The sequence below is a fragment of the Prosopis cineraria genome, unplaced genomic scaffold, assembly GCF_029017545.1.
Source record: "Prosopis cineraria cultivar Desert tree isolate PC_DT_omini unplaced genomic scaffold, ASM2901754v1 PC11, whole genome shotgun sequence".
NCBI classification, from domain to species: Eukaryota; Viridiplantae; Streptophyta; class Magnoliopsida; order Fabales; family Fabaceae; genus Prosopis; species Prosopis cineraria.
This window is the reverse complement of record NW_026555342.1, coordinates 25,438,292-25,452,666: the sequence shown is the minus strand read 5'-3', so window position 1 is coordinate 25,452,666 and position 14,375 is coordinate 25,438,292.

The following is a 14,375-nucleotide window of genomic DNA, read 5'->3' as shown; positions in this document are numbered from 1 at the left end:
TAATTTAATTTCTTAAACATCACAATTTCACTAAAAATCCTAAAAACATCTGTGTCAATAAATTTTAAATTAAAAAATATTTTATTTTATTGATAAGTTATGATTTCTTATTCAATTTTTATGATTCTTTGAATAAAAGTTCTTATTCCTTAAACAAAAATTGTGATTGAGCCATGTTATTTTGAGAATTTATTTTTCAATAATAGAAATTAGACTTAGTAAGTTATAATTTATCATTCAATTATTATGATTTGCATAACAAAATTTATAATTCCTTGAGCAAAAGTTGTAATTGAGATTTGTTTTTCAATAACATAAATTACACTTGATAAGTTATGATTTCTTGTTCAACTCTTGTGATTCACAGAACAAAAGTTGTTATTTTTTAAGCAAAAGTTATAATTGAGACTTGTTATTTTAAATAAGGGTAAAATAATTTTTTTATTTTAAAATTTATTGACACAAAAGTACCTAAAATTTTAGTGAAATTATAACATTTTGAGAGATCATATGATCATTTATATAATTTGGGAGAATTTTATTGTCATTTTCCTTCATTTTTTTTCTCACAATTTCCTTTAAAGAAGGCTAGGTAGCTTATATTGATAAGTAAGATATTTTTTTTCTTAAATTATTTTTAGTTGAGCAAAAATCTTCTTTTGTTATTGATCCATTAACTGAAGGAGATTTTTATTACTATAAAAAATAATTTAAAAATATCTCACTTATTAGTACAAAGGTATTTAATATTTTTAAAAAAAGAATTAAAGATAAATTAATATCAAAAATATTTCATGTCAATAAAAAAATAATAAAATTAATAAACAATTAATGAAGAGAGACTTTTACTTTTCTATAAAATGATTTAAAAGTGCTAAATACCCTATTTATTAATATTGGGTGTCCAGCACCTTAACTCTTCCAAAAAAGTCTGTTTCCGGCGGCCTCACCGATTAAATATTGAGTTATACTCCTTAGATAAAGAGATCGATAGAAAATTTTCATTTTATTCAAGGACAGTGTTGATTAATTGAAGCCATAGTCTAACGCTTTTGGAAATTGCATTGAAACTTGTCTCATCAAAGAAATAATAATAATAATAATAATAATAATAATAATATAGTAGTAGTAGTAGTAGTAGTAGTAGCGGTAGCGGTAGCGGTAGTAGTAGTAGTAGTAGCAGCAGCAGTAATAGCAAGAGTAGTAGTAGCAGTAGTAGTAGTAGTAGTAGCAGCAGCAAAACAATAACAATAGCAGGAGCAGCAGAGCAGTAGTAGTAGGAGCAGCAGCAGCAGCAGGAGCAGTAGTAGTAGTAGCAGTAGCAATAACAGCAGCAGCGGCAGCGGTCACAATGACGGCGGGCGGCGGCGGCGGCGGTCTTTCGTTCATACTTTTGGTAGATTTTGTTTAGAGTTGAGTTGTTTCATTTCGTTACAAGAAAGTTTGAGGCTTTTGTCTGAAATTAATATAATTATCACAGTTCAAATGAATGATAGAAACTCTTATTATTTACTTCACCCATCTCTATATATAAAATATTAATAAATATTTTTAATCATGTTAGTTATTTAATTAAAAACATATTTGATTTTACCCCTAATTATTATAAATTAAAAATGAATTCTTTCAAAGTAAATTAATAAGAGTATTTATTTTTTTTATTTTTAATTTAATAAAGATATAATGGTTCATTTATTAAAAAATATACAAAAAACCTCTTATATTTAAGGATAAAAAAATTTAAAAAAAAATTTTTTACATATAAAGACAGAGAAAATAAAAAAATAATTGATGGTTTGAATTCCATCTGTTGCATACTCCCTCCGTTTTCATATATATATATATATATATAGGAGAAAATAACTCAATCACATAATTTAAGGAAGTTGATTAAATATAATAATTATGTTTAAAATTAAAAAAATTGAATTAAATTATCTATGTAATTAATGAAATAAATTTGTTGTGAGAAAACAAATATTAACTTTCTGGGAAACAATTTGGAAAAAAATTATAATGAATGTTTTTTTTAAATGTATTGTTTTGTTTGTAAATGAAAATAAAGAGATATATAAAATATAACAACATTGATGAAGTTTTATTCGCTCTCAATGTTCAAGAAGATAATCTCTACTTTTAACAGGTTTTATCCTTGTGAAATGGGGGAAAAAAGTGAACACCACCATTACCTTATAATACAAATACATTATAATTATAATTTCTCTTGTTCAAAATATAATTACTTTTTAAAAAAAAATTATCATACTAATCAAATATCTCATGAAGAGTAAAAGATATATTTATATAAAAATTTAAGTCAATAAATAGAGAATAAAAGAAAATAGATTTTATAGTATTAAATTATTTATATTTTAAATTAAAAAAATGAGAAAAAATATTTTTTTTGAATGAGAGGGAGTACCAGCCGAAGTGAAGACATAAACCAGTGGCTATCTTCTTTTTGGGATACGAACAAGCGTTGTGTTGTTGCGTGAAGGAATAGAAGTCGGCAATTTGATAATTGCCGTCAACGCATGCCAACAATTAAAAGCAACGTGGAAGGATGAAAGATTCTCCTTGCCGACATTTGGAATTATTTGGAGTGAAACTTCACGCTGGAAGCTTAAAAAATAATAATAATACTAATATAACATAATTTAATAATAGTTGTTAGGTTTCTGACGAAGTGGGGAGCCTCAATTATGTCGTCAGAGGTATTATGTCAGATGTGAACGAAGATTCTCCCAAAAAAAAAAAAAATTGTGGGCAGGTAATTCAATTTAAATGTATCACATCATTTATAATATGTTGGATTAAAACATTTTAAATTAAATAAATAAATATTATATAATATTATTTTAATTATTTTATTTTTATAATAAAATTTATATGTAATTCTTTACCTTTTTTCTCTTTACTACTATTAATGTCAAAATTACTTTATGTTTAATGCTATTTGAATGCCACATTTTAATTGAATAGATCATAAATAATATAGTGCATCCAATTATTTAAAAATTTTCCTAGAATTAGGTCCAATAAAAGGATTAGTTACTCTCACTACATGATGAATTAAGATTTAAATTCTTACGAAAAGAGATATTTATATTTAATATTTAATTATTTTTTAAATAAGACTGCCTTAAATTAAAAGATACCTGGAAGTAGAAAGGATTGAGGGATTTTATTCATGGGCCTGCGAGAAGTCAATTTTTATTATTTATCATAACTGGTTTCTTAAAATACATTGTATAACTATTAAACAGATCCACACATTACAAATTATGTATAAATATGTGATAATTAAAATTAGATTGAATATATGAAAATTTAAATTTTTAGTAATACTTAAATTTGACTAAGGGTGTTTATTCAACTAGTTGATGGAATTGAATTACTTTGTTTGTGATCTCAAGTTTCAATCCTATAATATGCAATCGCGTTATATAAATATACTAAAAGTATCCATGAGATATTAATGAGGCTGTTGTTGTTAGTAACAACAACCCCACACAACAGGGTTTCAGGTTACTCTAGATAGGAGGTGATAATATGTAACATTCTCAATTTTAAACTAGATTAATTAGGCCTGAATTAAATTAATTAAGTTGTTAGAGAGGTGTGTGGCCATATAAGTCTAAGGGGCATGTTTGGTTATGTTTTTAGCCCTAAACATGGATTCGAAGGAAGTTGGATCACCCGAGAATGAAAAGAGGAAGAAAATTTGAAAGGAAAAGGCTCTGTGCCACACGCTGCAGCTTGTAGATCAAGCCGTCATAGTGCATGTGTCCTAACACACTTGGAAGGATGCTCTCTATGCCATGACCATGGTGCATTGTGTGTCTGCCATATCACATGGACACTTTTGTACAAAAATTAGTCTGTCTGTAGCTCACAAAAATGAGAGGAAATGGAGAGATTCGGGAGAGCATCTGAAAAGCTGTGTTAGGACTTGAGGAAATTGATTGTTGAGAGTATTTTAGAGCTCATAAATATCAAAAGTAAGCTTCCTTCACTCAAATCTTCCTATCTTCTTCCATTTTTTTGATGTTAGAAGTTAGGGTTTGATTGATAATAATGATTTTCGATCTATATAGGTTATAAGTCTGAACTTATTAATTTAACTAAAGTTAATGAGTAGATTGAGCTAATAAAACTTGGTATTTATGAGTTTATGATAATTGGTGGTTGGAGAGCATTTAATATGTGAATTTCACCATAAATATGTTAGTTGAGGATAATGTGGTCTCATTAATGACCATTAAAGAGCTCAATAATGTTAATAGGGGTTAAAGGAAGCGAAGAAGCTTTATGAGTATTTTTATATGAATAGAGAATGAATTTTAAGGGTGAAGAAGTGTCAAGTTAATAGTGAAAATTGGCTCAAATAAAGATATTGATGAATCGTATTATGAATGCTTGTAAAGCAATCTTATTGGAACCATTTAAGCTTTTTAGAAGCTTCAGGAATGAGTATTTAAGAGATGTAACCTTTGACCTCTCAAAGGTTTGAGATAACTGAGGAAATTCTATATTGTACTTTTACGTGTTAATTAGTTTACTGATTTGTATTTGATAATTGAATTGTATGAAATTAATTGAAATGCAAATATGACATGATTTGTTGAAAAACCCACTATGAGGTGGTTATGTAAATGTAGTTCAATAATTTTAAAATTTTAGAGTTTAATAAGTGTGAATGTGTGAGGTACAATGATTATAAAAATATGGAGTTAAATGACTTATTTTTTGCGGAGTTCTATGATGTGAATTGTGATAGGGTACAATGACTTTGTATTAGTGAAGTTCATGAAAATGTATTTAGAAAGTTTAATGATTATTCAAAAATGTTAAGTTCAATGAGATTGCTGGTGGAGTTCAACGATTTAATTGTATATAATATGTGATTATCATGTATGTGTTTGGGCACAACGAGGGGATGATGCATGCTTGATTGTTGAGTAAATGAATGCTTAAAATGGTGCATATCCATGCATAACATGATCTTAAGAGGCAGGAGTTCGCTTAGGTAGAGGAGTAGAGATTTAAATCCATGTGGTAAGGCTTCCATCTGAGTTGATGGCTTGCCTAGATTGTTTATATACATATCATCCTACTTGTTCAAAAAGAGATTGTCCCACTAGTTCAATGAAAGACTCAAACCTATTTAGCTATTAATTGGTTCAATGAGAAAGTTAGTTTAGGGAGTATGACAACCCATAGTGTGAAAAAATAAAAAAAAATGTGTTTCACAAGTGAGTTGGGAAAACCTAAGCCAGGTAATCCCTCATAAGTGTTTAGGTTAGGGAAGTCCCGAATTATAAACTATCCTAATGTGCTATAGCCTACTATTTCATGTTAGAGGAATAAAAAGGATATAAGAAATGTGTGATCATGCATATAGTAAAAATGGGCACATGGTTGTTATCTTATGACCCTAGTAAAATAAAACCAATGAAAGCCTTGTCCTTTAAAAAAGGCCATTGATTCAAATTAAATTAAGCATGTATTATTTGTGATTGTGCATGATGCACACTTTAGAAACATGTTAAATGACTTGATATTGATCATTATTGTATGTGTATGTCCTGCTGAAAAGGAAAAGAATGAACTATACTTGTGAATATGTTCATGCTTGAACTTGTTTATTAAATTGTTAGTTATATTTAGATTAATTGACATGTATTAGTATGAGTTAGTTGGACTTTGGTTACTAAGTGATTGTACTCACCCCACTATCTTTAATATTACAGGGAGTAACTTGAGAGGATCAAATAGAGAAAAATAACTAAAGGCGTAGGACTGCAATTCTATTTAGTAAGCCTCTTTATTTTGAGTCTTTATGTGTATGTGATAATTGAAATTGTCAATTAGGAATAATCCATTTTGGTTCTTACTTGCATTATGTGTTTTGTGAGTTGTAAGTGCATTTTGGACCTTAGGGAGTGAGTATATGAAATGTGATATCTGTGATAGAGCTAAAATATTAATGCAAGTAAGAGTTGGGCATATTGTGTGATGTTTATAAATTATTTGATGAAAAAGATGCTTGAACTCCCCTTTCTATATTCTTAAATTAAGGAGTTGAGTATTGAAATTATAAATTATAAGTGTTTGATATGATGTGGTGCATTTCACATATTAGTTTTAGTGTATTGCATATGATCTAAGAGGTGTCGATAACTCTTGGCTTTTGGTGAGTGAGTTAGACATTTGGTTTTGTGAAAAAAAGTTGAAAAAAGTGCAAGTTTTGAAAATAGTGTCCAAAATTTGAATGTGTAATAATTTAGTTATAAAATCAAAGCCAATAGTTAGGACTTAGAAAGAGCTTCCTATAAACACTTAGTTCACGTCGATTGAACATCGGACAAAGAAATGAGGTGAGTTGGAGTTTTCCCTAAAAGTTGTCATTTGACAACAGAAATCTCCATTCATGAAATGTGCAATGCGTTGCAGCGTATAGTGCAACAAGCTGTGGTGCATGGCGCAAAGACGAATAAGCTGCGGCGCATGTTTAACGAGCTATGGCGCACGTCTCAATTTTTACTGAATCACTTTGTTTTCTGATTCTTTTGTGAATACACTAATTCTTGAAATGATCTAATGCTTCCGTATAATTGTGAACTCTAATTTATCTATTTTAGAATCTTTAAAAATGGTTTTAGTTTTAAAAAATTTAGCATCCGAACTTTTTCACCTATTTACAAACTTGATATTATGTCATTTACCTTAAGTCAATTTCTTCAACTATGAAGATTTAGAATTAATCATGGATTAAAAGGAGGATATTACATGATACCTCAAGTTTCCTAAGCTACTGAGTAATGAAACTAAAAAAAATACTTAAATTTGAGTTTATATTATAAGACCTAACAATACTCAAATTGTGATTTTATATAATTGACATCTAGTTAGAATTGATAATTTAAGTCAAACTTGAATAAACTGAAAAAAGTCACACTCAATTATATTTTTTCTTGAAATATATATGATAAATATTAAATATTTATTAATTTTTTTAGACTTAATCCAGTTCATACACACACATATATTTAAGTATATTATTTTAGATATTTTGTAAAAATACTAAAATGATGTACATTGTTATATTATCATTTTAACATCTTAAAATAATCTTAAAAATATACTTTAATCTTGATTTTTATATTTTAAGATCACAATTTTTATTTAATTGTTTTTGAACTTTCTATATTTGTTTCAATGTCCCAAAAAGTATATATTTTTTTAAAAACAATGGTTAGTTTTGAGACAATAATTGGAATTGAAATTAGTTTAAAAACAATTTTTTTAATTATTCAAGTATTCAAGATAATTTAAATAAGCTTAAAAGTTTAAATTGTTATGGTCAGATTTGATTATATAAATTTTTTTATACATATTTAAGTTTATTTAACTCAGTTTGAATAAATTTGATCTGTATTGAACTCAAATAAGTTTAATTCGTTCAAATTATCAACTTTCCGTATAATTATATAAAAGCGGGAAAAGGCGGGGCTTATGTAACTTGGGCACGCAATTGGCTTTTCCTTTTAGCACTTTCTTTTTTCAGATTAAATGCTCAAAACCTCATTCCAAACAAATGGCCTTTCATAATCAATCTCAATATTTTATTGTATTTTTAAGTTGGTCCCTATGCTTTTAAAATTTATACAGCAACTTTTATGAGATTGAGATTCATCGCTTGTGAAGTCAAATGGTTAATTCCTTGAACTCAGGTTGCACGAGTGGCGTTAACGCCGAAGGATGATGATATGGCAAAAAAAAAACATAAATATAATGACATGTCAGCACGTGAATGGCACGCCAAAATATCACGTGCAGCTGCCGCATAACAGGATGGGACTAGGACTAGGACACCCTGTCCTGTGCGTCTTATCCTCAAAAAATATTGAGATTAAATTTTTATCTTATATCTCCTCCTATCTTAAAAGTCATCCCATCTCATTAAGAGAGACCGATATAAAATTAAAAAGTCTCGCTGCCCCAATAAAGCAAACAATGTGAGAAAAAAGCCTGAATAATATCATTTATTAATTAAAATTTTAAATTACATAACTTATTAAGTTTAAAATCAAAACAATACAAGTACATAAATGACAACAATTATTAAATTACATCAATTATAACTAGAAATGTATAATTTAAAGTCAAGTATACATGAGACATAACATATTATGATAGCAATTATAAATGATTTCTAAACTATAAGAGCAACAACAATAGACAAGCCTAGCATAATATCAAGTTATTGTTCTTTTTTTAAATTGAAATTTGTCAAGCTAGTGACTCGTCCTAAAATAAAGCAAGAAATATATTATAAATAAAATTTATTAAATAGGTAAATATAAGAATAAATTATATTAATATAATTAATATATTGTAAAGAAAAATATTAACATTTATTGCTTCCTCTATGTCATTAAAATTATAAATATAAAAACAATTTTATTTTAACTAACAATAGTAAGTATTGAAATTATAATTAATATAAGTATAAATTATATTAATATAATTAATAAATTTAATATAAAATTTTAAAAAATAACATATATATCTATATAATATTCAGGGTGGGACTGGACGTCCTGAGGGTAACCCATGTCCTGTCTTGTCCCGAACTTCTTTCTCGATTATCTTCAGGGCCAAGATGAGACCTGTCTCAATATGAACAAATGAAATGGGATCAATCGAGATGAATATAAGTTGAACACCCCTTAGTCAGAATCCTCATGAGTCATAGGGTGTTCTTAATTTATAAAAATTATAAAAATTTGACATTCAATTTAAATTATCTAGATTATTAATCAAACAAGTTTATTGATTTTTTATTTTAATAAATATAAATTAAAAATTAAAATCTTTAAATTTGTATTATTCAGATATCACATGAATGGTTCAGACCTTATCCAAACTTAATGAATGGTGGTGGAGGATTAGCTCAATGAAGAGAAGTGGAGTACGAAGAATTATGTTCCAAAAAATTATGATTCTCTCTTGTCAATTTTTTTCAAACTTATACATTTTCTTCGTTAAAAAATATAAAGTATTTTTTAAAAATTGAATGTTTAAAAATATAAAATATTTTGAGCCTTTTAATGTGTAATTATTATTTTTTTTCAAAAATACCCTTACTAATAAATAACTTTATATTTATTGTAAAATGTTTAAGTAAATATAAAAAGATAGAATTATTTTAAAAGTAGATAACTATTTTATTGAAAATAAGATTCGATTAAAAATATCGTATATTTTTTAACAGAGGAAGTATATATTATTCTAGTAGTTACATATAAGAAGTTTACTTACAATATATCTTTAAAATTTAAATTTTTATTTATAAATTTAAATTTATATTTGTAAATAGATATTTTCAACTTATTTTTATAGAATTTTGTTAGGATTTAAATTAATTTAAATTTAAAATTGGACTTGAAAAATTGCTAGAAAAATGCATAACAAGCTTTTGAGAAAGGGTCAGACTTGAACTAGTCCGAAAACCTGTTTATTGTTTTGTTTTTTTTTTTCACAATTTTTTAGAATTTTTATGCTATTTTTTGCCATTTAAAAGATTTCCTACTTAGTCATAGTCCAAAATAGTTAAACCAATACCATTAAAACATTGAATTCTTGGGAGACTAATCAAGCAGTTAAACACTTTGTTTATATATGATGATGATAACTAGCCATTTAGTGCTTTTTTTTAGAACACATTTTAGAATATTTGCATGATATTTATTTTAATTTAGAGGTGAAATTTCAAATCTGTATTTTAAATTTTTTTGAATATTTAATAATTAAGTGGGGTTTTATAAAAAATAAAAAAAGAAGGACTTTAAAGCCAAGCCAGAATCTTTTTTTAGAATGAAGATGGCTACAAAAGATCTTGCGAATCAAAGCCGTGTGAATTGTGAGGCTAATGAGGCGATCGCATTAAGTCTCCAAAAATATTTATCTATATTGGATATGATTGGTTATTATTTTTCTCGTTAAGTATTAATATTAATTATATTTTTATTTGAAAATGAGAGTTTTGTTATAAAAAAAAACACTAGTTATGATATCATATATCGGGTATATCATGTGTGTTTGTTCTTCTTTTACTTTTTATTTGAAATTGTGATTGTTTTAATTTTTTATAGAATTTAAAGTGTCAAAAATGTTAAATAAAGAATTTGAGTATGGTTTTAATAACTTAAAAAATATATGAAAACAAATCAATGATAATACATCAAGCCTCTAAAAATTTTTTGTCTTAGACTCTAAAACTACTTCACACGACCTTGATAAGAATGATAACAATTAAGTCAAGTCATAATTTTAAAAGTTTTTGCATCCTAAAGATGGCATATTTAAAATCTTAATATCTAAAGTATCTTGATAAAATATATTTTATGATTCAATTATTTTTTTAAAATAAAATTATAAACTTTCAAAAAAAATTTCTATACACTTAATTATTATACTAAATATTATTTTAATTCTCTCTCTATTTAAAGGATAATAATGAAAAATCATCATCAATAAAATTTTAATTTTCTCAATTTACTTTATATTTTAAAATAATAAAATATTTTTAAAATTATTTTATAATTTAAAACTGAGGAGTACTTCCTTTGGAACTTTTGGGGGTCTCTTTTATAACATGGGCCAACAAGCATGTTCACTATTTTAAATGCTGTCATTTCAGATTCCTTCCCTTTCCTCATAATTCCTTATCAGTCATCGAGATTTTAATTCCTTATCCATCGTTGAAAAGATAGAGCACTAAGGATCAGATTTAGTCACAACATTTATTTAAAAAAAGAAAAATTCGCGAGTGCGTATAATATATATAATTTGATTATGTAATACTGAATTTGAAATCTTAAGTCATACAGTGTTTTTGTAATAGAAAATTATATATTTGTTTATTTTTTAATCAAACAAGACATAGTGAGCCACGTATAATTATATATATATATATATATATAATATTAATTAATTAATTATTTGAGATAATTTCAAAAAAGATCCCTTGACCAAAGATATTAAAAAAAGAACCTTATAATTTTTGAAATTTCACTATAATTATTGGGTACTGAATTAAAATTAAATTTCTAATAAAAATGATAAAATTACCCCTCATTTAAATGAATGACATACAATAAGTAAGACAACTTATTCATTCTCATACTGTATGTTATTTATTTATTCATACAATATTATTAATTGCCTTACTTCATTTGTTTATAGCCATATTACTTAATGTCATTCCAAGGGTTATATATAAACAAGTGAAGTGGGAAAATAAATAATATTTTATAAGTAAATGAATAACATGTAGTATGAAAACGAACGAGTTGTCTTATCTACTGTATATTGTTTATTTAAATGAGAGATAATTTTATTATTTTTGTCAAAAATTTAATTTTAATTCATTATCTAATAACTGTAGTGAAATTTTAGAAATCTTGGAGTTCTCTTTTTTAATATCTTTGGTCAAGGTTTTTTTTTTTTAAATTCTCCCTAATTATTTCCGTTAAAACACAAACAAAATGTCCTCTTTTATCTCCAAATTAAGGATCTCTATTTTGGTCAGTGATGAGCTATGCATTTTTGTTTTTGATACTTTGCATTTTTGAACTTCAAATGCTTATGGTGATCTAAATTCACCTTTAGAAAAAGGCACCGAGAGATACACACAAAAAAGAAGAAGCAAAAAAAAGGCATCTTTAGAGAATGTGGACAAATCAAAAGTAAATATCTTTGCGTTAGATCTCTCTTTAAATCTTTCCTTCTTAGTTTCTTTTTCCCTCTTTGGATTGTATAATGGCACACTCAAACCACTTCTATTTATTTCTTCTTAGACTTCTCATGACCCTTTTCACGTTCTTTAATTTTTCACTTTTAAAATGCTAAATATAGCTTAAAAAGCAATATCATCTTTAAAACAATTTGGTAAAAAAAAATTAGTAAAACAATATAAAACATAAATATTTAAGTCTTAAGAGACAAGCCGAAGATATTAACATAAGTTAGTCCTAATAAAAGGAGTTATATAGCTTCTTAAACAAGTATAAATATTTGGGTTTGAGTATATGTGAGTACAGAAAATATGTTTGGGATAAACTTACTCTCACGTAAAACCGGACCGGTCATTAAACCGGTCATGGCACTGGGTCACGGGTTAGTGGTTCAATCAGGGTTGAACCGGGGGTTGAACCGGTGGCAAACCGGTCATGATTAAAATAATACAATTTAAATAAAAAGACATTAATTATAAAAACATTCAACCAAATCCAACCACTCAAAAGTCTAACAATAATAAAATACTATATTTTTGGACTTAGCATACTCTATCTCTAATTTTTTATTTTTTGACTTTAATTTTACTTTTTTTTGTTATTTTTTTCCGAACTCAGAGCTGTGAAAATTAAAAATGAAAAAAAAAAATCAAAAACGACGTCGTTTTGGGGTAAAAGTCTGAAAAAATATTAACCCGGTTAACCCAGTCAACCCACCGGGTTATCCGGGTTATACCGGGTTGAACCCGGGTTGACCGGGTTACACCGGTTCACTCCTTCACCGGGTTAAGTGCAAACCCAGACCGGACAGGGGACCGGTTCACCGGTTTTCGGGTTGACCCGGCCGGTCCGGTCCGGTTTTCAATACTATGCTCTCAACCGAATTCAACCATGATCAAATCTGATTAAATTGTATGCAAGCATGACTCAATACTCATAAAGGGCCAAAGAAATATAAAAAATAACAAAAATGAGTAACCTAACATGCGGACAAAAGAAAAGTCAAGTCGATGTCTTTGTCTTTGTCTGAGGTAGTGTGGCCTGACTAAGATCGAATCCGACATATTTCTCAGGGTTCATACTTTCGGCGAACTTGCTTAAATTTAAGTAATTCATTTATTTAAGGGGAAGGGTTAAATTAGCGGCTCTAATTACTTGCCTGCCAAATGGTTGTAATAGTGGCCAAATATAAGAGGTAAAGAAAGGTAAAAAATCCTTTTAAAAGGGGAAAAACATTTTTGAAAAACTTTGTGTCGGTCCTTTTTTTATTGTCACTGGACTTGCCAAAAACATAAAACCTCACTTTCTTGTAAAAACTTTGACTTTATCAAAAGATTATTATTGTAAGTATCTTGAATTTGAGATCCTTTATCCTATTTTTTAAATGACGTAAGTACTTGAGAATAATGAATTATATACAATGCAGGATTCTTGGAGGATCAGAAAATATATGTGTAAGATGTAAAGTCTAGTAAATGATTTGTTACAAGAAAAATTCTCACATAAACTTGGTGTACTGCATCATGCATATATAGTGTATCTAATAAAAACATCACATTTAAATTATATTAATTATAAATTAATTTTAATATTAATGATAGTATATAGAAAATGTGATGAATGTTTTTTGAAATGTGTAGTTTTGTTTATAAATGAAAACAAAGAGATGTATATTAATTTATCATACATTCAAAAACGGATTAGTATATAATATAACATTGATGAAGTTTTATTCGCTCTCAATGTCCAAGAAGATTATCTCTACTTTCCGCAGGTTTTATCCTTGTACCAAAAAAGAAAAAAAAAGTGAACACCACCGTTACCTTATACTCCCTCAGTTTAAAAACATAAAATATTTTTTAACAGGTTGGATGTTCAAAAATGTGAGAGATTTTTAATCTTTCGATGTGTAATCGTTGTTTTTTTCTTTAAAAGTACTTTTATTGATAATAACTTTATATTTATTATACAGTGTTTAACAGAGATAAATATAAAAATATAGAATTAGTTTAAAAGTAAATAATTATTTTATTGGAGGGTGAGATTCAATTAAAAATGATTTACATTTTTGAACCAGGGGAGTAATACAAACAAATTATAATTACAAATATATTCTCTTTAGTCCAAAATATAAGTATTTTTTTAAAAAAATTATCATACTAATAAAGTCTTCATTCTCATAAAAATCTATTTTGTTTCCCCTTTTACCCCTAATCCCAATTAATAATGTACTTTATGATAAGTAAAAGACATATTTATATAAAGATTTAGGTTAATAAATACAATGGGTAAAATAAAAAAATTATATTTACTAAATTATTTATATTTTGAATTAAAATTAATTATAAAATATTTATAGTTTAGACTAGAAAGTAACATCCATTAAAGTGAACACATAAACATGTGGTGTGGCTATGTGTTTTTTTTGGAATGCAAGTAAGTGGCAGGCTATGCTTTTGTGTGAAAGAATAGAAGTTGGCTATCTGATAGGCATATTTTCTAGGAAAAATTGGCGTCAACTTAAGTCAACAAGTAAAAGCAAGCAGCAGCTAACGTGGAAGGATAAAAAGA